The following is a 25,852-nucleotide window of genomic DNA, read 5'->3' on the forward strand; positions in this document are numbered from 1 at the left end:
AAACAGATGCTGAGGTACAGAGCAGAATGAACTAATTTGACAAGATAAGAATGAAAGTTTACAGGTCTACAAAGAAGAAAGGAGCCTTAAGAACAAAATAAACTCTGAATATAATATACAGCCTAAATATTTGAAGACACATCAAAGCTGAAATAATAAATAGTTTTTCTGGCTTATTATTGATTTATTTTGGAATCAGTATACAGGTACTATACAAAAGCAAAAGACTTGTCTCTTCCTCAAGCATTTTACAGTCTAAATTTAGGAGAGGGAAGACAACAGAGAAAGAGAATGGAATGAAAATGAAAAGACAACAGAGGATGAAATGCAGCATTTGTTTCAGTTTCAGGCTCTGTGTGTGTGTGTGTCCGTCCATCTGTCTGTCCTAAGGAATTAAAGCAACACTTCACAGAAGATTTTGAGCTGAGTTTTCAGGTAGAGAAAGGTGGAACTATGTGGGAAGTCCACCTACGTGGGCTGTGATGGTCACTGATCACCCAGGCGTTCCCCTTTTCCCCTGCAGCCCTTTCCAACCCCAAGAAAATTTGTTCCTGTAGTTGTGGAGTAATGGCCACAAGGGAACAGTGGATCTGCAGCCCTTGTGCAATCCTTGCATAATCCTTGAATAGGATTCAACCAATTAAATGAGATACTATTATAATAAAGAACCATTCACTCAATCACAGTCAATGCCATTGATTTTAATGAATAACTAGCATCTTGCATCTTAAATTACATGGAACTATAAGATTCCCTTTTGCAGACTTAGTCAGACCATTGGTCCATCTAGCATGCTTGACAATCTCAGTCAGAAAAATGGTATTTCCCACTAGGAAGAAAAAATAATCCTTTTGACTTTTTCTGTAATGATGATCTCACTGTACCCTATTACAATTTAATCCTCCAAAAGGTATAGATTCACATGCACGGTTTACTGTACCCTTCCAACAACCCTATAAGGTAGTGTAGGGCAAGTGACCTAAGGTCATCCAGTGTGCTTTGTGGCACAATGAGAATCTGAAACTAAGTTCATTTATTCATTTATATCCTGCCTTTCTCTCAAAATGGGGTCGCAATTCATAGGAAAGCATAAAGAGCAATAATACAAAACCATAAAAAAGCAACTGAGCAGGAGAAGGAAGAGAGGAATGCTTCTAAATGCAGAGCAGATCTCTCTCCCTCTCTCTCCCCCTCCCCCCCACCCCCAGGAGATCTTCCTGTTGGATCTAGGTTATGACCTTTAGGCTATTGCTTATTTCCCTTCATCTTCCACACTCATCCACAACCAGCCTTAAGTAAATGCACATGAGACAGAGTAAACACTCATTTTCAAAATGGCTGCCAACTAGAATCCCCCCAGTTCCCCTTCTTGCTTTCCCCCTAGTCCTAATCTAACACTCAATGTGGTGAAGTAGTTAGACTGTCTTATGACTAGGGCTGCCAGGCCTCGTACTATGGAAGGAGGTCTCCCATTGGCAGCTTCCCAACATCACTTCCAGATAAAATCTGGCAGTGACATACATCAGCTCTAGGAATCAATAGTGATTTTACCATAAAGTGTCCAACAATTCCTAGAACTACCCTTTATCACTTACAATGTCTGCATCCCTTCCCCCCATCCCAATCCTCCTATCAGTTGCCAGGCTTGGCTCAACCTGGCAACCCTACTTATGACCTAGAGTAGTTAGGGACAGAGCTTATTTCAAGTTTACAGAATTTGGTATCTTAATCTGTGAGTCTGTTGAATGATACAAAGCTACTGTTGGAAATGAGAAAAGATTTTGGGATAGAGACTATAGATGGGCATGAACCGGAAAAAAACTGAACTGTACGGTTCGTGGTTCATTGCATTTCATGAACCATGAACTATGAACTTTCATGAACCTGCCCTGGTTCACGAACCAGTTCATTTGGTTTGTGAAAATGTCACATTCAGGTCAGCAAATCATCTCTTCCAGGCCAGCAGAAGGTCACTTCTGGGCCTGCAGAAGGCCACTTCTGGGTCAGCAGAAGGACTGCAGGAAGTCTATCCCCTGTTGCCTAGGAAGTCCATCCCCTGATGCCAAGCTGTCTGCAGTGACAAACCAAAAAATGAACCAAATGGACCAGCCTAAAGTTCGTGGCGGTTCGTCAGAAATGGGCTCTGATGAACTGCCGGTTCGCAAACCATGGACCAGCCTGGTTTGTCATGAACTTTGGTTCATATTTTGGTTCATGCCCATCTCTAATAGAAACCATGAGAAAAAGGAAAAGTCTTCAGGTCTTGCTAGTATTATTTATATACACACTCTAGTCCTTATCCAAAAACTATGTCTGGAGGTGGCTTAGCATAAGTTCCATGAATACCAGACCTCTAGTGAAAGGTGTAAAAATCCTGTCAGTACCTCTGGGGATCAATGATTTGATTAATGTCATAGCACCATCACAAGTCATATACTGAGACATATACACCAACAGAGGGCATACAAAATAGCTAATGCTTAATGGGTTGATTCCTGTGCGGGTTTTTTTTCTTCTAAAAACACATTGTGAAGAGAGGAACCAGCACCATATCAAATCAGCAGGTGATACAAATTATTCTGGATAGTCGAAGTGGTGCCAAGGGAACTAATAAAGCCAGGCAACCCGGCAACACCATGACAGATCAGAATCAATGCTGACAAATGCAAGGTAATGTATGTTGGAAGAGAGAAATTGAACTACCCATGTACAGGGCTGAATTGCTATAAATTAACCTGTAACTGCTGAGGGTTGGTACATCATCTGAAGAGAGTTCAATGGGGACATGTGTTCTCAGTCTGCAGCAGCAGTCAAAACAAAGTGAGTTGAGGTATGAAGAATGAGGTAGAAAATAATACTGGAAATCTTGTACTGCTGTTACATAAATCGATGCTAATGCCCTTAGACCTTGAATACAACATGATGTCCTGATCATCCTAGCTGAAAAAATACAAGAGGAATGAGGGATGGTAGGTAAAGATGCCTAAAATAAAGGCATTCCTACCGACAGTAAGCAGGAAGACTGAAAGGAGATGGTGTTGAAGGAAGCATGATAATATTTTCTCTTGTTTGAGTTCATGTCCCTACATAAAAAGAAGAAAAAAGCACTCATTTAAGAAGAATAAGAGACTCATAGAGGACTCTGTTTATATTTCATGTTCTCTTTCTTTCAGGATTTGGCACCATGTCACATTGTTGAGTCAGTGTGATGCAGTGGCTGGAGTGTTCTCTTGTGCTGTAGGAAACTGGAGTCCAAATTCCTGCTCAGCTAGTTAGACCACCCTAACTAGCCTGGGGTTAGTGCGTCTTTGGCCTCACTAAGGCCAAAGACGCAATAGGGGCATGTTTATTTATTCACATGTCTGGCATATTTTTTTAAGTGGGGGAGGGATGTTGAGTGTGTTTTCATAGCTTGGATTACAGAAAATCTGTTGCATAGGTAAGGGGAGCGACTGTTCTCTGCTGCTGGAATCATTTTTCTTATTGACCATCTGACTTCTGATATTGGAATTGGGCTGGGAAAAAAATGTAGAAAACAGAATACAACAAGATAAGGGAACAGAAGAGTTGGTTTTTAGTTCCCTTGTCATGTCTAATTTGGCCTTAAATCTAACCAGTCTGATGGAGTTATTATGAAGCAACACTGACACATTGAGCTCTCAGGCTGGAGGATAGGAATCAAACCTTAGAAGTCAGGTTCTTGGTAACATTCCGAGAGTGGAAAAAAATTCAAAGCAATTGGTTGTTGTTACTGCTAGTGGGAATTTTATCACTTCAAGGAAAACAAACAATTTATTTAAGTAAACATCGATTTCTGGTTATTGTGCCACATATGAGTTTATCAACTAAATGTCTTAGTCTGAGTAGAAACAATATGGCAATTGAAAAGGAGTTCCTGATATCCAAGCCATCCCTTTCTGTTCACATAGCTAGATATTACTTTTTTCGTGAGTTAACCACAGGGTCAACTTGTGTTTTTTGCAGCTGCATAGCAGTGAAAGGAAATGGTTTCTAAAATAAAAAGGAGAGCCCAAACAGACTTGAAATGCTGCCACAAGAGGTGTGGAACGGTCTGCCCATTCCTTACCACTAAAATGTTTCCCATATGAAAACAGCACTGGGGGGGGGGGGGGAGTTATTTTCCAAGTTTGCAGCTCCATGCATATATTTGAACATATGAAACTACACAAATGGGGAATGATGATGATGATAATTTCATGTAGGAAATCAACTTAGGGGGAAGGCAGGAGTAGAGCTTCCCCTTCCCACTCATGGTGGCATTCTGAACCTATTTGGGCTCTCTTTTTTAAAGAAGCCATTTCCCACAGTTGCTGAAAGGAACTTGAGATGATGAACTGAGTGGTGAAAAATGTAATGTCAGGTTTGGCTCTGAGTACCTTTGTGTAGGAAATCAATTGTACATCTGTGTGTGTGTGTGTGTTGCTTTCCTCCTTCCAACAAAGTACATGCCAGACAAGGAGGAATCCGAAACATAGACACTTTTTTGGAATTTTGACCTATCAATCACAATCTTGTGTTAGAAATAACTGTGTTCTGTTAGGCAACTTAGACCAGGGGGAAGGAACTTCACAAGGTCAAACTGAACCCACATCTAGCAGTTAGCAGTCCATCTGCAAGTGTCTCTTATTTCCAATTAATTTTAAGAAACATATTTCAGTTTTACTAGTGATGGAATTTCTAAGGTTGCAGTCATATGCACAGTCAGCTGGGAGTAAGTTGCATTTAATAAGAAATACTCCTGAGTGTTCATCCACAAGATCAGGCTGTAAATTGCATAGCAGCTTCTAACCTGGTTGAATTTTGCAGGAAACGGAAGCAGTTAAATCTTCAGAAGCTTCTGAACAGGTGTCGAAAACGATTCAATTCACCCAGTTGCCAGCATCCCACCTGCTCAGACAAACATACAATTGTCAAAATACGGTTATTTTTGTAAAGCATTGTTTGGTTATATTTATGCACCTGCTGGAAAGCTTGCATCAGTGCTTTGGATGGGAAAGCAATCCAGAGAGAAGTTGCTTCTTAAGAAAAGAAAAATACAGCAGCTGAATTTCTGACTTAAATCTTGGAACAGCTTATAGAACGACATATTGGATTAACCCACAATTAGTTAGGTAATTAAAAGTGACATGTGTTCAAAGCAGAATAAAATTGCATCTGTTTTGATGGAAGTATTATAATTGTCTCCCTCCTTTGAAACAAATGGGTTGTACACAAGGCCTTCTTTGGATGATAGACTGATCTTCATCTCAGCAGGGAGATTTTCTAGATGTCTTGCCTTCATTTTTTTCCTGATGCCAATGTAATATTTAGATTTCTATAATTTTGTCTTTACCTTTCTCTTTTTCTCTCCTTCTTTTCCTATATTTTTCCCTTTGAGAAAAAAAGCCAAGCATGCAAAATGTTACAGTACTGGGGGAGGGGTCTGTGAAATCCTGCCTTTTTCAAATGATATCCTCAGTTGCTATTTAGTTGAACAACAATTTAAACATTTAATAAATAATAATTATTGGGCTTGACATAAAGCTGCTTGCCACATAGCTGAAATTAGTATGTAGATCTTATTATAACTTTATCCAATCTTTTGCCACGTTTTACCACTCTGGGCAACATATTAAAATGTCTTTTACTCCACCTGTCGTACAGCAAAGCTCTGAACTGATGGTACTTGTCATAAACCTGAGCCACAGAGATCCTACTGGTTATATGTGTCTGCCTTTTACAGTGCACCTCAATCCTGGTATGAGATCCTAGGTCTGTGTATACACAGGTATATACTTGGCATAATATTTGGGGGGGGGGGGGAAAGGATATTAGACAGAGAACCTTTAATTGTGGTTGTTGGGGGTTTTCCAGGCTGTATTGCCGTGGTCTTAAGACCACGGCAATACAGCCCGGAAAACCCCCAACAACCATCGTTCTCCGGCCGTGAAAGCCTTCGACAATACAACCTTTAATTGTCTTTATTGTACAAAGCAATAAAAGGGAAGGCAAGAAGGAATGCAGATTTTGTAGCACAGTGGTTAGGTGGTTTGACTGCGAATCAGCACTCTACTGGTTCAAATCCCACTACTGCCATGAACTCAGGAGGTGGCCTTGGGTAAGCCACTCCTCTCACCCCAGCTCCCCAGCTGCATTGTGGGGATAATAATAACACTAACTTGTTCACCGCTCTGGGTGGGGCACTAATCTGTCTAGAAGAGCGGTATATAAGCGCAGTTGTTATTGTTGTTGTTGTTGTTGTTATTATTATTACACAAAATTGTGAAATGCAGTAAAAAGCAATTAAACATTTTCTAGTGAAAGGAGCCACATTTAGCTAGATATGTTCATTTGCAGCTAAATTAGTGGAACCCAGCCATGAATGACTGTGCAGTTTTCCCCAAAGGAGAAAGAGAAGGGAAGGAATGGGAGTTACTGTTTCAAATGCTGAAAATGGGGGGGGGGGGCACAGGGGATCAACTGGGCTGATGACTGCATAAAGAATTGGACTTCAAGCAGGAAATAGGAGAAAAGATTAGAGGCATATAGCCTTCAGTGCTTAGCTTAGCCAAACAAGGCTAGGAGGGAAAGAGAGAAAGAGAGGAGAGCAAAGCAGCACAGCAACCAATAGCTAGTCAGAGGTGGAAAGGAGGGAGTGTGTAGCTGGGAGAGGGGTCTCTGGAGCAGAATTTTGAGAGTTGAAGAGAGAAGGAGAGCAAGCACGAAGTGGGGGCGGGGGGTGGAGAAGCCAGGCTGAAACCAAGAATGACTGAAACAATTGAGAGAAATAGAGAAAGACTGAGAAAGGTTTCTTTATTGCTTGATCCTAAAATGCGAACTTTGTCAGAGCTGCTATGCAAGACAGACAGTGCTGGTGTGAACCTGAACCTAAAATGCTGAATCGAAAGGAGGTCCTTCTGAAACGGGCACCGCTATCTGTCCCTTTTTTCTCAATACTTGAGTTGCTCTAAAGGGATGCTAATGGAGCAGGAGATGAAGTTACTTTGCTGATTGAGGACTTGAATCGCTTACCAGGTAGACCTGTATTGTCAGGGTGCTCATGAGGGAAACAAAATGTTAAGTTCTTGTCCCATTAACAATGGTCATTCATTTTTGTCTGAGTTTGGGTAGATTTTGGAATGTGCAAGGAGCAAGATTAGGCGAAAGCCTGCAAGTAAGCGAATCCCTTCTGTTACTACAAGCGTTGTGAGGAGTGGTGGGGTCTGAAGGTTAGAAGACTCGGATTTTTCCCCCCTCATAGAGTCTCGGAAGATTGGCGGTTCCCCCCCCCTAAAATGGCAGCGAGAAAGCAGAGTCCTTCTCTTGGCAAGTCAGTTACGGCGGCCTTTCAGAGGGGCGAGACGCTTGAAGAACTGGTTAAAAGAGCGGTTATGGAAGCCATAAAACCCTTTGTTGACAAGCTGAATGAAACAGATCAAAGGGTGGGCTTAATTGAAAGCGATGTGAAAGCCATTAAAGAATCAGCGGGGGGGGGGCAGAGAAGTCTGCCCGGGAAAGTGCGTCACTTACGAGAGCAACGAACAGGGAATTAAAGTTGGTGGAAAACCAGCTGATCGGACTGCAAGTGGAGCGAACACAAACCGTTTTGCGTCTCCAGAATGTTAAAGAGGAGGAAAAAGAGGATTTATGGGATCTCGCCTCGGAACTTTTAGCGACACCCGCGAGGGCAACTAAAGAAGAAGTGAAAAGCGCCATTTTGGGAGTCCGTCGGGCATCTTCAAAATATGCAACAAAGCGGCAGCTGCCTCGCGAGATTGTTATCGAGTTTTCATCTAGGAGGGTCCGGGACAGTATCCTATATAATTCATACAATGCGGAATTGGACTTTCTGGGAAATAAAGTCAAGATATTGAAGGACGTTCCATTTTTAGTGCGGAAGAAAAGATTTAAGTACAAGATGTTGGCAGCTCTTTTGAGGGAACGGGACATAAAGTACAAATGGCTACTCCCGGAAGGAATCGGGTTTAGTTATAAAGATAAAGCTTACAAGATTAATTCTGAAGATCAGCTAAGGGATTTTGTGGATAAAAATCCAGAATTTGGACCAGACACCAAGCAAAAAGAAGAGGATCTGAAGCCTGAAGGGAGGGGGGAGGCAGTGAGCGCTCCGGCGGTAGCTGCGCAGAGGGAATTGCGCCCGAGGCCCAGGGGAGGGAAAAAGATTTAATTTGAACTGTAATTTGTAATTTGTATGATCAACCACTCCGTCACTATTTTATTAAGCTATTTTTTTACTGTGGCAGTATGAAGGGAAAGCATTGAAACGTAGTGTTTAGTGTTTGTAGGTTACCTTCCCCTTTTTCCCCACCCCCCCTTCCCTTTCTCTTTTTTCTCCCTTCCTTCCCATCCCTTGTGTTATTGTAGTCTTTTGTAGTTACTGTTTTGTAGGTTACGTATGTATGCAGTAGTTTTGTATGTTAGATATTGAAAAATAAAAAATATTACAAAAAAAAAAAGAGTGTTTGGAAACTGCAGCTAGTGCAGAATGCTGTGGCTGGGCTGTTGGTTAGGGGCAGCTACCAGGAGCTTGTGCCCCTTATACTACAATTATACTAGCTACTGCTCTACTACCAAGCCCAAATCAAGATGTTGGCTTTGTCCTTTAAAGCCCTACATGGCTTGGAACTGGGGTATCTGAAGGACTGTCTTGCCTCATGCATTCCTATCTGAGAGTTAAAATCAGAGGGAGAAGCCCTGACTGTCCCATCAATCAAAGAAGCTTATTTGGTGGGTACACGAGAGTGGGCCTTTTTGGTGACAGCCTCATGGTTATGGAACAACTTCCCAAGGGAGGTGTGCCTGGCCCCTTCACTCTCGATCTTTAGAAGGCAACTAGAGTTGGTATTATTCAGGAGAGCATTCAATTAGTTTTACTTATTGGTGATTTAACTTGTGATTTTTAAATTTTTTAAAAAATATATTTATTGTATTATTTATTTATTATTTTATTTACGTCATTTATAGTCTGCCTTTCTCACTGAGTCTCAAGGCACTTTACACAGTATGAGGTTAATACAGTCAGTATCAAGTACATTTCAATACAATACCATAAGGTAGAGTTTAAAAGACATAGCATTAGCAAGGATCCAAGACAGAGTAGGAAAAAATACTGGAGCAAAACATAATCAATTGTAGGACTAACATTAGACAACATGAAGCACTGGTTGTACATAGGAGTACATATTTAAAGCAGCAGATAATATATAAGGCAAAAATAGTGATGAAGTCTATGATCCCCAGCTCGTTAGTGAATCATCTGAGACCCCATCCCTACAATACAGCCCTCCCATTTGAGTGAAAAGACTTTTTGAATACTTCAGTTTTGCATTTTTTATGGAAAGCCATGAGAGTGGGGGCTCTTCTGACTTCCTCAGGCAGGTCATTCCACAGGATAGGGGCGACCACAGAGAAAGTCCTTGTACGGGCTGCTGCTGACTTCACCTGTGTGCAGCCTGGCACCTGCAGGAGACCCTGTTCAGATGAGTGAAGCTGCCATGGAGGAACATAGGGAAGGAGGCAGTCTCGTAGGTATGCTGGACCAAAGCCATGAAGAACTTTGTATATAATAACTAATACTTTGAACTGAGCACAGTAAATGATGGGTAGCCAGTGGAGCGACTGTAGTATGGGAGTGATGTTCATGCTCCTGCTCGCTCCTGATAACAATTGAGCTGCAGCATTTTGCACTAATTGGAGCCTGCTAGTTAACTTAGATGGGAGACCAATGTGTAGAGCATTACAATAGTCAAGCCTTGATGTTACCATAGCATGGATCCAAGTGACCAGGTCAGCAGTGTCAAGATACGAAGCCATCTTCCAGGCTAGAGTGAGGTTGTAGAAAGCATGTTTTGCCACTGCTTTAACTTGTTTTTCTAGTAATAACACTGGATCCAGTATAACCCCTAGGCTCTTAACTGAGTCTGCAAGGGTCAGATGAACTCCATCAAAAGTGGGGAGTACAATTCCCTTCAAGATCTCTGCCTTCCCAACAAGCATCACTTCAGTGTTATCTGGGTTCAATTTCAATTTGTTGTAAGCTGCCTTAAGTTCCATAAAGTAGAAAGGTGGCTAATAAATGTTTTAAACAAACAAATCAATAGAATACATGTGCAAAGATGAAAGATGGAGCATGTGGAAAGCATTCTGATAATGTGTATATACAGAGCACTTTTGATTTAATTAGGGACAATGTTTAATGTTCTTTTAAAATATCCTTTAATGTATGTTTGAGGGGTGCAAGTTACAAATTTTTTCCGAACATAGAGGTGATAGATCATCCCTGATTCCAAAAAATCTGTCTTTAACCCCACTGTACCCTCCTATTGCTCAAGCAGCATGTCACTCCATTTATACTATAATAAATGTGGGGGGGGGGGGGTTGTGTGTCTTGTGCACATTTAAATAATGCTGTACAGGCATAGTCCCCCAGGGGCCAGGGACTGGAATGCAGAGGCCAGTCACGACCAGGCAGCAAAGAGTAAACAGAGTCCAGTCCAGGGGTCAGAGTTCCAGAAAAGCCAAAAGTCAAGCCCCGTCCAAGGGTCAGAGTTCCAGAGAAGCCACAAGTCAGGTCCAGTCTAAGGGTCAGAGTTCTGGAGTTTGGGTAACAGCAAGGACAGTGGACCAGCTGTAAAGTGTACTAGTTGCTTCCACAAACTGCTGCTTTTTCTAGCCTTTTTTATGGCCAAGTCCTAATGAGCTAAACTCATTACTTGGCAGACATCCTGAAACTACTCATTCATCTCGATTATTTGACAGTGCATGATGGTTCAAGTGTCCTGCACTCCTCCTACATTCTTGAAGCTCCACCCATCTCTGACAGCATTGGTGTTGCAAGGGTGTCCACAGAGAGGGAGGAGAGGGATGGGCTTCTGTGGCCTTATTGACTACTTCCGAGTTCCCTGATGCTGGTTCTTTTACAGCTGCAAGCTGTGCTATTTGATTAGCTGGTAATTGGATCTGTTGTTGCTCTTCATCTGACTCAGGTCAGTTGCAGCTGGGTCAGTTTGAAGATGAACTGCAGACAGTTCTTCGTCTGATGACTCTTCACTGAGCACAGAACAAGGCTGTCTTATGACATGCATTTTAGGAGGACTGTTGCCACATTTTTAAAAAGCCTAGTAGGTTTACATTAATTTTTGTATTTTGATTAAATACACATTATAAGAAGGCAATTTTTGAAAGAAAAAATGTACTTTGTTTTTAAATGATTAATGCATGCAAATCGACAGGCATCTTTTAGAAGGAATATTTCTTCAGAGTTGGCACTTACCATATGCAGTATCTGTATTAAAGTAATCTTTAAAAAATATCTGCTTCTCCAATTAAAAGTTGAGTGTACATTTTTATCACTAAAATGAGTTTAATGTATTATTAATTATTGATTAAAGGTTGCAATCAGCCTTAATTTTTAGTAAAAGTTGCACCCAAATAATAATGCATCACAGAAGGTTGGATCTAAGTTTTCTACTGCAGGCCCCCAAATGCCCCCCCTGCTGTTCCAAAGGGTCCCTCATCCCCCAGGAGCCAAATTTCAAGAAAATAAGGGCTGGGGGAAGCTGCAGGGTTTTGTTCTGACATCCCTCACCCCTCACCCAGATTCACCCCACCAGTCTTGCCAAATTGAGAACTGAGTATGTAGCAGGAGGAGAGAATTGGCAAAAAAATCGCTCTCCCAAATCAATTTGTGGAAAATTTAGGCAGTATCTAACCCATAGTGTCCTTTTTAGAGACTAACTGATATGTAATCCTTGTCCTAACTGTTTTGGCCCTGATAAATTTACCTTTCACAGAAACTTGGGTGAATTTGCTTTATAAAGTCAGTTTCCAAGTAACTAGGTTGAAGGTATGTCAGATTAAGAAAGAGAAGAAGGGGAAAATGAGTGTTGATGAAAAGTAAAATGGTTTTGATTGGGATCATTGGTTAGATGCACTTTGGAATAAAATCATTTATACTCCAGTTTGCTTTAGGGTTTGAAATAGTGAACCAGAAAGTGATATATTTGCATTTTACTTACCACTAATATCAATGGGGGATTAATTTTGCAGTCTTTCTTGCTGAATAGTCTGGATTAATTTAGTAGGCATTTGATTGATGTATTAAAACTAGCTTCAACTTACTTTCTACTTATCCAGCGTATTACAGTGTTGTCAACCGGAAAGTTGGCTTTATTATCATATCAATAGGGAACTTACTTTGCTAGCTACTCAGAAGAAGTGTATTTATGCCATGGTTTTGATATGAAAATAAGGTACTACTTGTTTCTCAGCTCAGTAGTATATTTCAGTTTATGGTGTTACTTTGGCTTGGGTACAGAGAACTTTGAGCAGAAGGGAAATAGTTCATGCTGTTCTAGGATTCCTTCCATAAGAACTTAAGCAAGAATCTATGCATTATTATAATAGGTTGTGTAACAGTTGTTCTAATTCTGCAAGGCATTATGCAAGCTGTTGAGCAAGCTGTTATAAGCACAAAAATACATAGTTGGATTTGGTTTCACTTTCCTGGCACAACATTCTAGCACAAGGTATAAAACAGTTGTTCTTGAACAGAAGACACCTTCTATATGTGGATAGAGGATGCCTTTGGATCCAACCTGTTGTGCCTGAATTATAGTGGATCCTTTTCAATGTGCATAGCTTGCAGTGACCTACTATTTTAGAAAAAAATGGCAAAAAGGTCATGTATGCACAGTGCTAGAGTTGCCAACCTCCAGGTGGTGGCTGGAGATCTTCTATAATCACAACTGATCTCCAGGTGACAGAGATCAGTTCTCCTGGAGAAAATGGCTGCTTTGGATTCTATGGCATTATACCCCACTGAGGCCCCTCCACTCCCCAAACTCTGCTCCTCCAGGTTCTACCCACCAAATTCTCCAGGAATTTCTCGACCCAGAGCTGGAAACCCTATATGGTGCACAACCTTTTAAAGATTTTTTTGGTGAGAATTCTGACTTGGAGCTAATGTACTAGCACGCATGCACACACACACACACACACACACACACACACACACACAAGAGGTGCAGAGGTGGGGTTGCAGTGCTGATTCTTGTCAGCCCCTGTAAACTACCACTCAGTTCCATACAGATAGGTATACTGAAGAGGCATGAGCAGTGGAAGCAAGCAGCCTAACAAGGCACTAGTGGATGGTTGCATGTGGGACAGAAGCTTCCCATTCTGTCATGTTCACTAAAGGAAGATTTGGGAAGTCTACAAATGAGACCTTTAAGGCCACCTGTACTTTATCTCACCAAATGAAAGAACGTTCAACATGGCCCCTGATGTACATTATTTCATTATTTATTTTAAAACATTTAGATTCCATCTTCTAGTCCAAGGCAGTTCACATAATGATCATAGTAAAGAGTCCAGTAACACATTAAAGACTAACCAACTTTATTGTAGCATAAGCTTTTGAGCATCACAATTCTCTTCGTCAGATGCATGGAGGGTATGAAAAAACTAGCCAGATATGTATAGGTGGTACCCTCCATGCATCTGATGAATAGAACTGTGATTCTCGAAAGTTTATGCTACAATAAAGTTGGTTAGTCTTTAAAGTGCTACTGGACTCTACTATTTTGCTACTACAAACTAACACAGCTATCTCCTCTGGATCTATAATGATCATAAAACATCATTTATAACATCCAAGTTCATCAAAATAAAAGTATCAGCAACAGCTCAGTCCCTACAAAGTACAGTTTCAACAGCCACCCAACTCCACATCGACTACCAAATAAATCTCACAAAAATACTCTGGAGTTTGATGGAAAAGAGAAATTTTGACTCATCTTATAAAAGCCTGTAATGGAGGTCATTTGCATCTCAGCAAACAACTTTTTCCAGATGTAGATATCCATGTTTGGGCAGATACACCTGGATGTAACAATGCTTTAGGTATTCAGGACCAAAACTCTTTGGGTTTTAAAGATAAGCACAAACACTTTCCGCTGTGCTCAGAACTGAATTGGCAGCCAGTGCAACTTTTTCAAGTTTTTTCAAGTTTCTTATATCATCAGTATGCTTGCTGCTGCATTTTACAGTAATTAAAGTATTTAGACATTAGTTGTTGCAGATTTCCCGGGCTGTATGTCCGTGGTCTTGGCACTGCAGGGCTATTGTGAGCTGTAGAGTATTTTGTTAGTCTAGTGTTTTTCAGGACTGGAAGCCAAGCCCTGCTCATTCTTAAACTCTCTTCTTTCCTGTTGAAATTGTGCTTATGCTTACGTATTTCAATGGCTTCCCTGTGCAATCTGACAAAGTAGTTGGATGTGTTGTCCAGTATTTTAGTGTCCTGGAACAAGATACTGTGTCCTGTTTGAGTAAGGCTATGTTCAGCCACCGCTGATTTTTCAGATTGGCCAAGTCTGCAGTGTCTTTCATGTTCTTTTATTCTTGTCTGGATGCTACGCTGTGTGGTCCCAATGTAAACTTGTCCACAGCTGCAGGGTAAGTGGTATACTCCTGCAGAGGTGAGGGGGGAGTCTCTACTGTCTTTTGCCGATCATAGCATCTGTTGTATTTTTCTGGTGGGTGGGAATACTGTTTGTAGGTTGTGCTTTTTCAGATGTTATGATCGGCAAAAAACAGTAGAGACCCCCCCCCCCTCACCTCTGCAGGAGTATACCACTTACCCTGCAGCTGTGGACAAGTTTACATTGGGACCACACAGCGTAGCATCCAGACAAGAATAAAAGAACATGAAAGACTGCAGACTTGGCCAACCTGTAAAATCAGTGGTGGCTGAACATAGCCTTACTCAAACAGGACACAGTATCTTGTTCCAGGACACTAAAATACTGGACAACACATCCAACTACTTTGTCAGATTGCACAGGAAAGCCATTGAAATACATAAGTGTAAGCACAATTTCAACAGGAAAGAAGAGAGTTTAAGAATGAATAGGACTTGGTTTCCAGTCCTGAAAAAAACCAGACTCTACTTCTTACTCTACATCTTACAATAGCCCTGCAGATAAGATTAGCATATCAACCACCAATCCATATGCAAAAGAACCTCCTCAGGATACAGTGAAGCTTCCCCCCATTAGCATTCCACACCCTGGGAAACTCTTACAGGATGACTCAGCCCAAACCTACCTTCCTGAGTAGATATAAATTACCTGCTAACATCTCCACACATTGACACTGAGAGATCTCTGTCTTCTGGTGCTACACCTCTGAAGATGCCAGTCACAGCTGCTGCCAAAACCACAGCCATGTAGCCCGGAAAATCTACAACAACTAATGTTCTCTGGGCGTGAAAGCTTTCGACAATATATTTAGACATTCTTGAAATGTAGCCTTCTATGCAGTACTTTGCAGAAATCAAGCCTAGATGTAGTCAAAGCATGAATTGGTATGAGATCTCACATTTCTGAAAAGGACCAGAGGCAACAAACCAAAAAAGATTGGTTAAAAGCACTACACATTATAGATGAGCTATAAATGTCCTTTTGCAGCAACAGATCTAGTAGCATCCTCAAGCTGGAAACCTGACATTTCAGGGGGGGAATGCAACCCCATCTGAAATATCCTTGTTCCTTGATTACCATTATTATTGACCCACAAGCCCCTCTGTTTTGTCTGAACTGAGCTTCAGTTAAACCATGCTAAATGCAAAAACAACAACAAATTGTGCCACTTGGACAAAGGAGCAGAGTGGGGTTTCTTTGTAAATTATGGAAGTCAGAAGTTATTCAGATCTGCCTTTTGTAGTAAATAGAATACATCATTTTCAAGACAGAAAGCAGAAGTTTTGGAAAACAGGGTAGTCCTTATAATCACAAAGTTGAAGTTCAGTTTCAGAAGGTATATTAGTAAACAATAGAAGCCATATTGGATAGTGTTGTTGTTTGTTTCATTAGGGCAGTTTCCACCAGTTCAAAGATCCTTTACTAGGTAACTGAATTCAGTATTCCCTAAAGCAAACAAAATTTGGACCACAAAATATATATTTGTCCAGTAACATATTTTTCTCCCCCTTCCCAGCCTTCCTTTTTGTTCTGCTTTGGAGAAATCTAAGCAACACTTCTGTAGTGCCTCTTAAGCTGAAACATATGTATTTAAACATGTTTGGTTCCATTCATTACTTTGTGATTTGAATCACAAAGTAACTGAGAGCCAGTTTGGTGTAGTGGTTAAGAGCACGGGACTCTAATCTGGAGAGCCGGGTTTGATTCCCCACTCCTCCACTTGAAGCCAGCTGGGTGACCTTGGGCTAGTCACGGCTCTCTGGAGCTCTCTCAGCCCCACCCACCTCACAGGGTATTTTGTTGTGGGGATAATAATGGCATACTTTGTAAACCACTCTGAGTGGGCATTAAGTTGTCCTGAAGGGCAGTATATAAATAGAATGTTGTTGTTGTTGTTGTTGTTGTTTATATATAGGACTTTAAAGTCTTAGGTTATCTGGCTTTGGCCTCAAATATCTTTGACTGGAGCTACCCTTTGACAGTCATTCCTTTATTACTTAGAACCATGCTAATAATAAGCTTCCTGTTTGAAGACTTTTCTTTGTGTGTGTGTGTGTACCATTGTGTGTGTGCATGCCATTGTGGACTTGATAATTACCACAGCCACAATTCAAATGCCACTTCTGCAAATGTTAAGCATTTATTCCAGTTTCTTCAAAGTCTATCAGAATCCCCTTGTAAATGCTATGAAGTGACATATAATATCTGAAAAGTCAGGGATTGTTCTTTAACTCTGGGCAATATTTCAGGAAACTATTAATGAACAAAAAAACCCAGAAAGACTGAATATTAGGAATTCTTGCTGTTGTCACAAGTTCGTGGCTGAAAACCTAGATTGCTTGTGAACTAGTAAAATTGGAAGGATATTGCCTTGATAAAGCATGAGATTTTTTTTTTGCCCTCCATCCTCACACATTATTTAAAGTATAGAGATTGTCCACTATTTCACATAAGAAGCATTTGTTAATGGATATGTCAAAGTGTATCCTCTAAATCAATTTGTGCTCTATTCATTGCCTTTATAATTGGAACTGTAGAGATCTGAGGTGGGGGGGGGTGTTCTTTACCAATAAAGATTTTTTGACAGTACATTTTTCTGCCATTGATTTGCTTTGTGTAATACCAAAAATAGTGATTCTTAAATAAAGGCACTTTTAAAAAAACAATCATACTCTTTCATTTTCTAGATGCAAGTTTGAATTGCAAATAGCTCAAAGCACTCTTCAAGTCGTTTCTTTTAATTATTTTGAAATATGCTAATTTGGGGGATTTTAACCACTTCATGGGGGCGGTCAACATTGTTTTGTTGTACCCAATGTGACAAGGCAGATACATGTGTTCCATTTGAAACATGAAAAAAGAATTTGAGATCGTTACAGAGAACATTCATTTATATAATTACTAACCATCTCTTGTAAGGTTCTCATATAACTACTGTTTTTGTTACTACCCAGACTTGTGCATGTATATGTACTATGTGCAGTACTATAATCATTGTACTATGCAATCATTCTTTACCTCCTTTATTAATATGCTCTTGAGTTTGTTATGGAAGACAGACTCTACTTCATACTCTAAAGGATGGGTTACCAACTGGGATCAGTGGGACAGCTTTAGCATCCCCCCAATCTCTTGCCATTTTTTCCAGTCAAGGAATGGTTTAGAACTTCTGTTCAGTTTTTCTTATTCTTGTATTTTTTGCTTATTCTTGTACTTTTGGGGCTAGAAATAGACATAATATAAAAAGAGTCTTGTACTGTATTCAGATTGCTGCAAACCCACTGTTGGAATTTACCATGCCTGTAAGGAAATCATATACTGGTTCAAGCCCATGAATCTTGCCTCTCCCTGCTCATTTCCTTCCTCATCCACTGTAGGAATGACACGACACAGGGTTGAGATTCTGAGCATCAGTCTGCAAAGGCTAGTCTCTCTCGAGCCAGGCAGTGGAGCTTTTATTTAGGCACAGCATGCATACACAAGGACTGATGACCAAGGAAATAATGTTTATCTGTGCCGACATCCAGTTAACCAGTTACTGACAGGGACGGCTGAAACTGCATGTAGCCGAGAGAAACTTTGCATTGTTAAGCATTTACGAGCAGAGGGGAGCAGAGTGCCCTTCCGATCAGGGTAGGTTTGCCTATCCTGCTGACCTACAGACCCACAATCCACTACTGCATCCTCTTCATCCTCTTCTTTCATCCCTTCTGACACACTGATCAGTGCCTATGATAGAAAAATGCTACACTTCTTCTGCTTCAGGCACTTGGCTGTGGGGTCCTTTAATAACTTTCCCCAGACAGTAAAAAAGAGGAGTGACAGAGCCAGTAAATATAATCTCATAAAGCATCCTTATGTTTGTTTTAATTTTAAAATTATGTCCCACTTTTCAGTGTTGAATAAGTGTATAGTTTTTAAAAGATTTAAAATACATCGTGCAATAGAATTAGGCATGCTATCCTCTTGCCTGGGGTGGGCCATCCTCTGCCCCCGCCCGCCATCTCCCAGCTCTGCTCGGCCTGAGGGGGGGAGCACAAGGGGGAGAGAAGCATATGCATATTCTCTGCCTCCACAGAGGAATCCCAGTGGGTGCTGACTAAAAACTGCCCCTTTGGAGTGTACATACACCACAGCTCATCGCTTCACCCAGTTGGAAAATGAGTGGGATGGTTTCTCTTCTCCAACCTGCTAATTTTCCAACCGACAAAGAGAAGAGCTGTGGTGCGTGCATGTGTGCTCAAAGTGAAAACCGCCACCAAAGGGGTGGTTCAGTCAGTGCACACTGGGATTCCTCTGTGGAGGAAGAGTGAGGATTGCGCTCACTCATAGCACATGCACAAGAGGAAAGTGCCCCGCTGTCTCCCACCCCCCAGTCCCCTGCACTCCCGCTTGGGCCCCTGGGACCCCTGGCAATCCTAAATAGAAATACTATCTTTGGCAGCAGCTCTCAAGGGCTTTAGATATTCCAGTATCTCCTCTGAGGTACTTTAACTGTACTCTTGAGAAGTGAGAGTAGATTGCAGATTTGCAGCATTGCTGAAGAACAGACCATAAGCTTTCTTTTCATTTTATGTCTCTCCCTGGCTTTAGTATAGCCTTGTTTTCAGGTTACAGTATTCGAGTAGTTCACAAGAGATTTTCAACACCACGTACAGATGAACATGTGATTGAAACTACTCATTTATCCAAGTACTGTTACTGGTCCCTTTGGGGTTTGAATCCCACAGCTCATACCATTTCCTCAGTGTTCCCAAAAGGTTTTTGCTGCCACCAAAGGCTTTCATGTTAGATATTTTAAGTTTAATATTATTGGGAGGCTTAGCTAAAGATAGAGTAGTCAGGATATGGGGGTGGTGTGTAGTAAAAAAAACAATGCCTTCTCTCTCTCTCTCTCTCTCTCTCTCTCTCACACACACACACACACACACACACACACACACACACACGTGTGTGTGTGTGTGTGTGTTTCTAGCAGGGAACACAAAATTTATCAAGGCTAGTTGCCAGTAGACATGGGCACGAATAAAAAAAATGAACCATGGGGTTCATGGTTCATGGGATTTCAAGAACCATGAACTCTCACAAACTGGTGCAAGTTCACGAACCAGTTCGTGGTTTGTGGGGTTTAAATGCCCCTTTATGGCTGCTTAGTAGCAGGGAAAGGGGCATTTAATCATTTAAAGGGTCCTTTCCTGCAGCTTGCAACGGACAGGTCACTTTAAACTATCAGCTGGTGGGGGGAATCCCCCCTGCTGCCTGCCAGCTGATAGTTTAAAGAGGCCGGTTGCTTGCAAGCGGCAAGGCCCATTAAATGGCCCAAACCCCAGCCCCAGCCCCACATTTACCTTGCTGCTGGACTGGTGGAGGCCCTGCGGGCCCACGGCCTCCTCCTGTGAGGGGCAGGAAGGTCATTTTTGGCCTCTTCTGCCACTGCGGAGGCCTGCAAGGTGGCAAAGGAGGCCAAAACGGCCTTCCTGCCCCTCAGATGGCCTCCTCCACTGCTCTGTGGGCCTGCGCAGCAGTGGAGGAGACCAAAAACAGCCTCCCCACCCATGGCTGGATCTAGGGTTGCCGGCACCCAGGGCAACCCTAGTCCAACCCCTTGCTCACACGCTCGCAGCCCTGTGTGATGACATCACCTCTGTGACATCATCACACAGGGCGGAGCGTGCCACCCACACAGTGTGCAGGTGGAGGAAGCCACCCCCTGTCCTGCAGGGCAGGCAAATGGCACGGGCAGCCTCGCAGCCCTCCGTGCTGCCTTTTGCCTGCCCCGCAGGACAGGGGGCGCACGGCAAGCCAGCTGCCCCCTGTCCTGCGTGGCAGGCGAAAAGCAGCACGGGGGGCTAGGAGGCTGCCCGTGCTGCCGCCCATGCACTTCCGGCAGCTGCTCCCGGCGCCCCCTCCGTGGTGGCGCCGGGGGCAGACTACTCCCTCTACCCCCCCTTGATCCAGCCCTGTCTTCATTGGTTCGGCCTGGTTCATGAATTTTTTTTGGTTCGTATTTAGGTTCGTGCCCATCTCTAGTTGCCAGGCAAACTTGCCTGAACTCACTTTCTGCTAGACTTCTAAAATCATGTTAACAATTTCCAGTCAGTTCCTTGTTTCAGGGCTAACAAGGGTAACACCAGAAATGTCTAGGGCACCTGCATTTCCTGGTGGTGGGGAAGGATTTGGTGCCATTTGCATACGGAGAAAAGCAGTCCACATACCTAAGAAAATCCAAATACATGACAATGAAATAAGAAGTCCTATTCAAAATGCATACTAGGAAGTGATGCCGCTTTCTCCACTGGGGGACTATAGAGTAACATAGGCTCAGCTTACCAACAACAAAAAGGAATTTTAATCATTAAAAAAAAAGTCTGGAAGAACATGTCCTTTTAAAAGGGTGACAAGTTGGTTACTTTAACCAGCAGAAACAAAACACAAACTATTTATATGGCAAAAACATTACATAAGTAGGGTTGCCAAGTCCTATACCCTCCCAGCAGGAGGGAGGCCCTGATACTTACCTTGTGTCTCTGTCTTTTCATGTGCGTGCACTCCCAGTGCTTGCACAATGATGTCACTTCCAGGAAGTGACATTATTATGCCAGCCATGAGCATGCTCCCATACAGAATTGGCCCCAGCAAAGCATGGGAGCATGCCCACAGCCAGCGCAATGATGTCACTTCGGGAAGTGATGTTGTCATACCCCACCAGGAGCATGCCCAGTGCATGCTTTCCTGGGCTGCCTGCTGGTGGCAGCAGATTTCCAGGGAGCTTGCCACCTCCCACCAATCACCAGCAATCTGCGGGCAACACCACAAAGCCCCAGCAACTGGGAAGCGTATACACAGGTGGTGCCAGCTTTACTACCAACTCAACCATAAATGGAGGTGTTGCAAATATGTTCCCGTCCTTGGGAAATATAGCAATTGACCCCATCTGTGCAACAAGACAGTCAGTAGCACTTCCTGAAGTTCTTATATGAGATAAATTAGTAGCTTGGTTTTATCTTTTTATATATATTATATACATTACCCATGTCTGCAGTGTTGGTAAAAGTACTTTCTGAAATACCTTCATATGTTATTCAAAGATGCTGAAATACCTGTATATCAATTAAACAGAAACACCCGTGAGATAACAGTACAATTACAGTAAGATTAAATTTGGGATCTGAATTTGAAACTGAAGGCATATTCATACTACTTAGCATATGCCCTGGGGATCATCCCACATGTGGACTGCCCCATCTGCATTAACAACAGTCCCTATGGACCAATGCAATCAGGAACTTCAGGAAGTGCTACTGACTGCCTTGTAGCACAGATGGGGCCATACAAACACCCAGGGTGGCTATATATAAGCCTGCCCTTATTGTGAAGGAGTTATTTTCAGGAGTCTTCTACTTTATATTTTAGTAAAGTCACAGTGTAATAAATCAGGTGTGGAAATGAGCTGAATTGAGCTGACCTTAGTGCACTTGTCTTCCATAAAGAAGCCCTAGTTTGAACCTTTCACTCTGCAGGTGTATGTCGTAACTTCAGTGTACAGCATATACTATAACTAGGGGTGTGCAAGGAAAAAACTTTCGGCTTTCTTGTTTCGGGATTACCCGAAACAAGATTCTCTACCGTTAAAGCCGAAAGCCGAAACAAGAATCTCTTTCGGCTTTCGGCTTTCGGGATTCTTTCGGCATTGTTTCGGCATTCTTTCGGCTTTTTTCTATGGGAAAATGCCTCCATCTTCCAGGACGCCTGGAGGAGGCATTTTCCCACCGAATAAGCCCAAAATTGGTGGGGACCTTCCTCTAACCCTTCTCTAACAACCACCCAAGTTTCGTACAGATTGGACTTTGGGGGGCCATGTTATGGCCCCCCAAAGCAGGTCCCCCCATCCTCCCATAAGAAAGCGAAGGAGCAGCATATTGTTAGCATGCTGCTGCTAATCTTTCTTCATTATTTCCTATGGGGAAAAAATGAAGAGGCAGGCTTCCTTTGCCAGGGGTGGCATTTTGCATGCAAAATGCCCCCTTACCCTCAGGGGCCCTTCTCCCACCCCTCCTCCCACCCCCCACCAAGGCTCAGCCTGCTCCCACTTGGGGGGGCCATTTCATGGCCTCCCCAAGTAGGTGCTCTGTTCTCCACCAATTCCACCTGGGGGAGGCTTGTCTTGCCAGGGGTGGCATTTTGCATGCAAAATGCCCCCCAGCCCTCAGGGGCCCTTCTCCCACCCCTCCTCCCACCCCCCACCAAGGCTCAGCCTGCTCCCACTTGGGGGGGGCATTTCATGGCCTCCCCAAGTAGGTGCTCTGTTCTCCACCAATTCCACCTGGGGGAGGCTTGTCTTGCCAGGGGTGGCATTTTGCATGCAAAATGCCCCCCAGCCCTCAGGGGCCCTTCTCCCACCCCTCCTCCCACCCCCCACCAAGGCTCAGCCTGCTCCCACTTGGGGGGGCCATTTCATGGCCTCCCCAAGTAGGTCCCCTCAGCCCCCAAAGTCCACCCCTCACACCCCCACACAAACCCAATTCCCCCCCAGCTGCCACACACAGACCCAAATCCCCCCAGTAGCCCCTCACAGACCCAAATCAACCCCCACCTGCCCCACACCCACCATAACCCCAGGAACAGGCTGGCCTGCCCTCCCCTTTTGGGAACCCCTAAACTCTCTTTCCCAGGGCAATTCCGCAGAGACAAGGGTGCCACAATGGTGGCAGTGCCAAATCATCCCTGGGAAAGAGCACCTGCCCTGGCACACAGACAACCACCCCCCTGACCCCCCCACCACCTGCAGAGAAGGCTGGCCAGCCTGCCCCATTGTTCCCTATGCTGGGAACCAACCTCCCATCAAAGAAGGGAACACAGACACACAATGATTAAGTTTAAAAAACCTTTATTTTATCATTTTCAAATTACAAGTGGTCAACAAATCACAACATATTACACTTATTGTCCCTCACAGCACAACACAACACAATTAACTACAAATCAGAGAATCTTAAAAACAATTTTTCTTTTGAAATGGACAATCTGTAAAGTTTTGAACATTACAACAGGTTACATAGTAAGCGGGCACAACAGGGCATGGAAACAGAAGCCCACACTAGACAAGATGATCATAATAACTACCAGCCTAATACAACTCTCCCTCCATAACATGACTTAATGGGGGGGAAACCACTGCAACAAAATCCCCCCCCAACCCTCTGGGGCCCTTCTCCCACCCTTCCTCCCACTCCCCACCAAGGCTCAGCCTGCTCCCACTTGGGGGGGGCATTTCATGGCCTCCCCAAGTAGGTGCTCTGCTCTCATCTCTACCACTGACAGCTGGGGGAGGCTTGTCTTGCCAGGGGTGGCATTTTGCATGCCAAATGCCACCCTTACCCTCAGGGGCCCTTCTCCCACCCTCCCTACCACCCCCCACCACATGCATTCCTTGACAATCAAGAAATCTGGAGTTAAATATAATGTGCATGTAAGTCCCTCAAAGACAGAAGCAATATGGAGGTAATGACCCATTTGATTTCCACAACCTCAGACACAATTAGGGATCCGTTTCCCCTTGGTGGGGGATCCCCCACTCTCACCTATCACCCCCTGTCACTGCTTACCTGGCTGGAAGGGGGAAAGTCAGGGAATGAGCCTTCAAGGTACGCTTCTGGGGCTGCTGCCGTGATGTCACTGATGTCATCTGGCTGCCCTGAGAGTATTCCTGTGCTTTGCAGTGGGCTGATTTGGGCCCTACAGGCCAAAGCAGGATCCCTTGTGGCCCAAATCTGCCTGCTGTGAATTGTGCGTGCTCCCCAGCCTTGTGTGATGATCACATCACTTCCTAGAACAGACATCATCATGCCAGAGCATTGCCATGAAATGATCATGCGTGTGTGAACAGACCCTAAGTATCCTGTAGGCTTCAATGATGGTATAGTCTGTCAGTAATGTTTTCACACACATTATAGAGAGAGAGAGAGACAGAGAAGGGGGGGAGTCACTGAACCTAGATTATTTCTTCTATTTTACTGTCCCCTTCCAAAGCCAGGGTGGCATTGGCACAATGCCCCCCTCCCCCCGGCCAGAGCCTTAGTACCAGTATGCATTGACAGGCCCATGCATCATAGTCCTTTTTGAGACCCAGCCAAGTTGTGTGCCTTTTGGAGAAAAATGTTCAAGTTGCTGGTGGGGGTATGAACAATTTTTAGATATCCACTGTAGTGCAATGGCTAGAGAGTTGGTCTAGAATCTGGCAGACTCTGATTCTGTGCCTTGTAGGCTTGATGGATGTTCTTGGCTCAGCCTAAGTAAACAATTGTGTTGTGTTTTCCAGAGGCAGTCTAGGTGATTTTGGGGCCCTGGACAAATGTTCTAGACGGGGCCCCAGAACCAGTGCCGCCCCACCACTGGCTCCTTGCCAAGGCCAAGCAATTTGGTCACCTAGGCCCCAGATAGAGTGGGCAGGAGTGCGTTGTTTCCTTCCTCCCCCCCCCTCCACCCCCTCCAACAACTAAGAAGGCCATCGGTGGATGTAGTCACTCCAATGTGAGGCATGGAGCAGCTGTCTATTGTTAGCCTGGTTGTGATGAGGGTGAAAGAAATCAAGGGAGAACAGCAATGTGTAAACCACTATAGGGTCCCATGGGGGAGAAAACCGGGGCATAAGATAAACCTTTAATTTGGTGGGGAGGGGGTATATACATTTTATGTGTATGTGTCTGTATGTTTTATGCATTCAAATCACTTATGGTGTACTTTAGAATTATTGAGCTCCAAAATATCCCAAAAGCCTTGTCCATGTATTGCAAACCGAAGTCAATCTACCACATCTAGGGTATTCTTCTTTTCCCTACTGCCTTCAATTTTTCCCAGCATTATTGTCTTTTCTAGTGAACCTTGTCTTCTCATGATGTGACATTAATCAGTAAGCACTATCATCAACTGATATCTTCAAGGGAGAAAGCAGGCCTGATTTGGTCTGGATGCCACTTACATGTCTTTTTCGGAGTCCATGGTACATGTAAATTGAAACTTTCTTCCCACTTGACAGTATGAATGCGTTTTCTTCCTATGAGCTTTGTCTAAATTTTAATGTACTGATACAGCTCATTTGGCCAAAAGGCCTGCCCTTGAGCAATGCCACATTAAATACTTCATAATAAAAATATGTTTTTAGAACCATTTAAAAGTGTCTTTAAGTGCCATACGCTGATTTAAAAAAACATAAGCTAAATGTTTGGGAACACAACCAGATATGTGAATGACTGAAATGCAGCCCAATCCCACTGCTACTTAAAATCCATTTTTGATGGAGGTCTGGATTGTCTTACATTGGTGTAATTGGGCTTGGAATCAGGAACCTGGAA

General features: G+C 43.2%; 1 protein-coding gene across 1 annotated transcript in view; it reads left to right on the forward strand.

The window, feature by feature from the left end:
• CNTN3 (contactin 3) overlaps nucleotides 1-25,852 on the forward strand; it is a 161,952-nt gene that overhangs the window by 80,607 nt on the left and 55,493 nt on the right. The gene's annotated exons all lie outside the window — the stretch shown is intronic.

Source organism: Eublepharis macularius, chromosome 4 (assembly GCF_028583425.1).
Source record: "Eublepharis macularius isolate TG4126 chromosome 4, MPM_Emac_v1.0, whole genome shotgun sequence".
NCBI classification, from domain to species: Eukaryota; Metazoa; Chordata; class Lepidosauria; order Squamata; family Eublepharidae; genus Eublepharis; species Eublepharis macularius.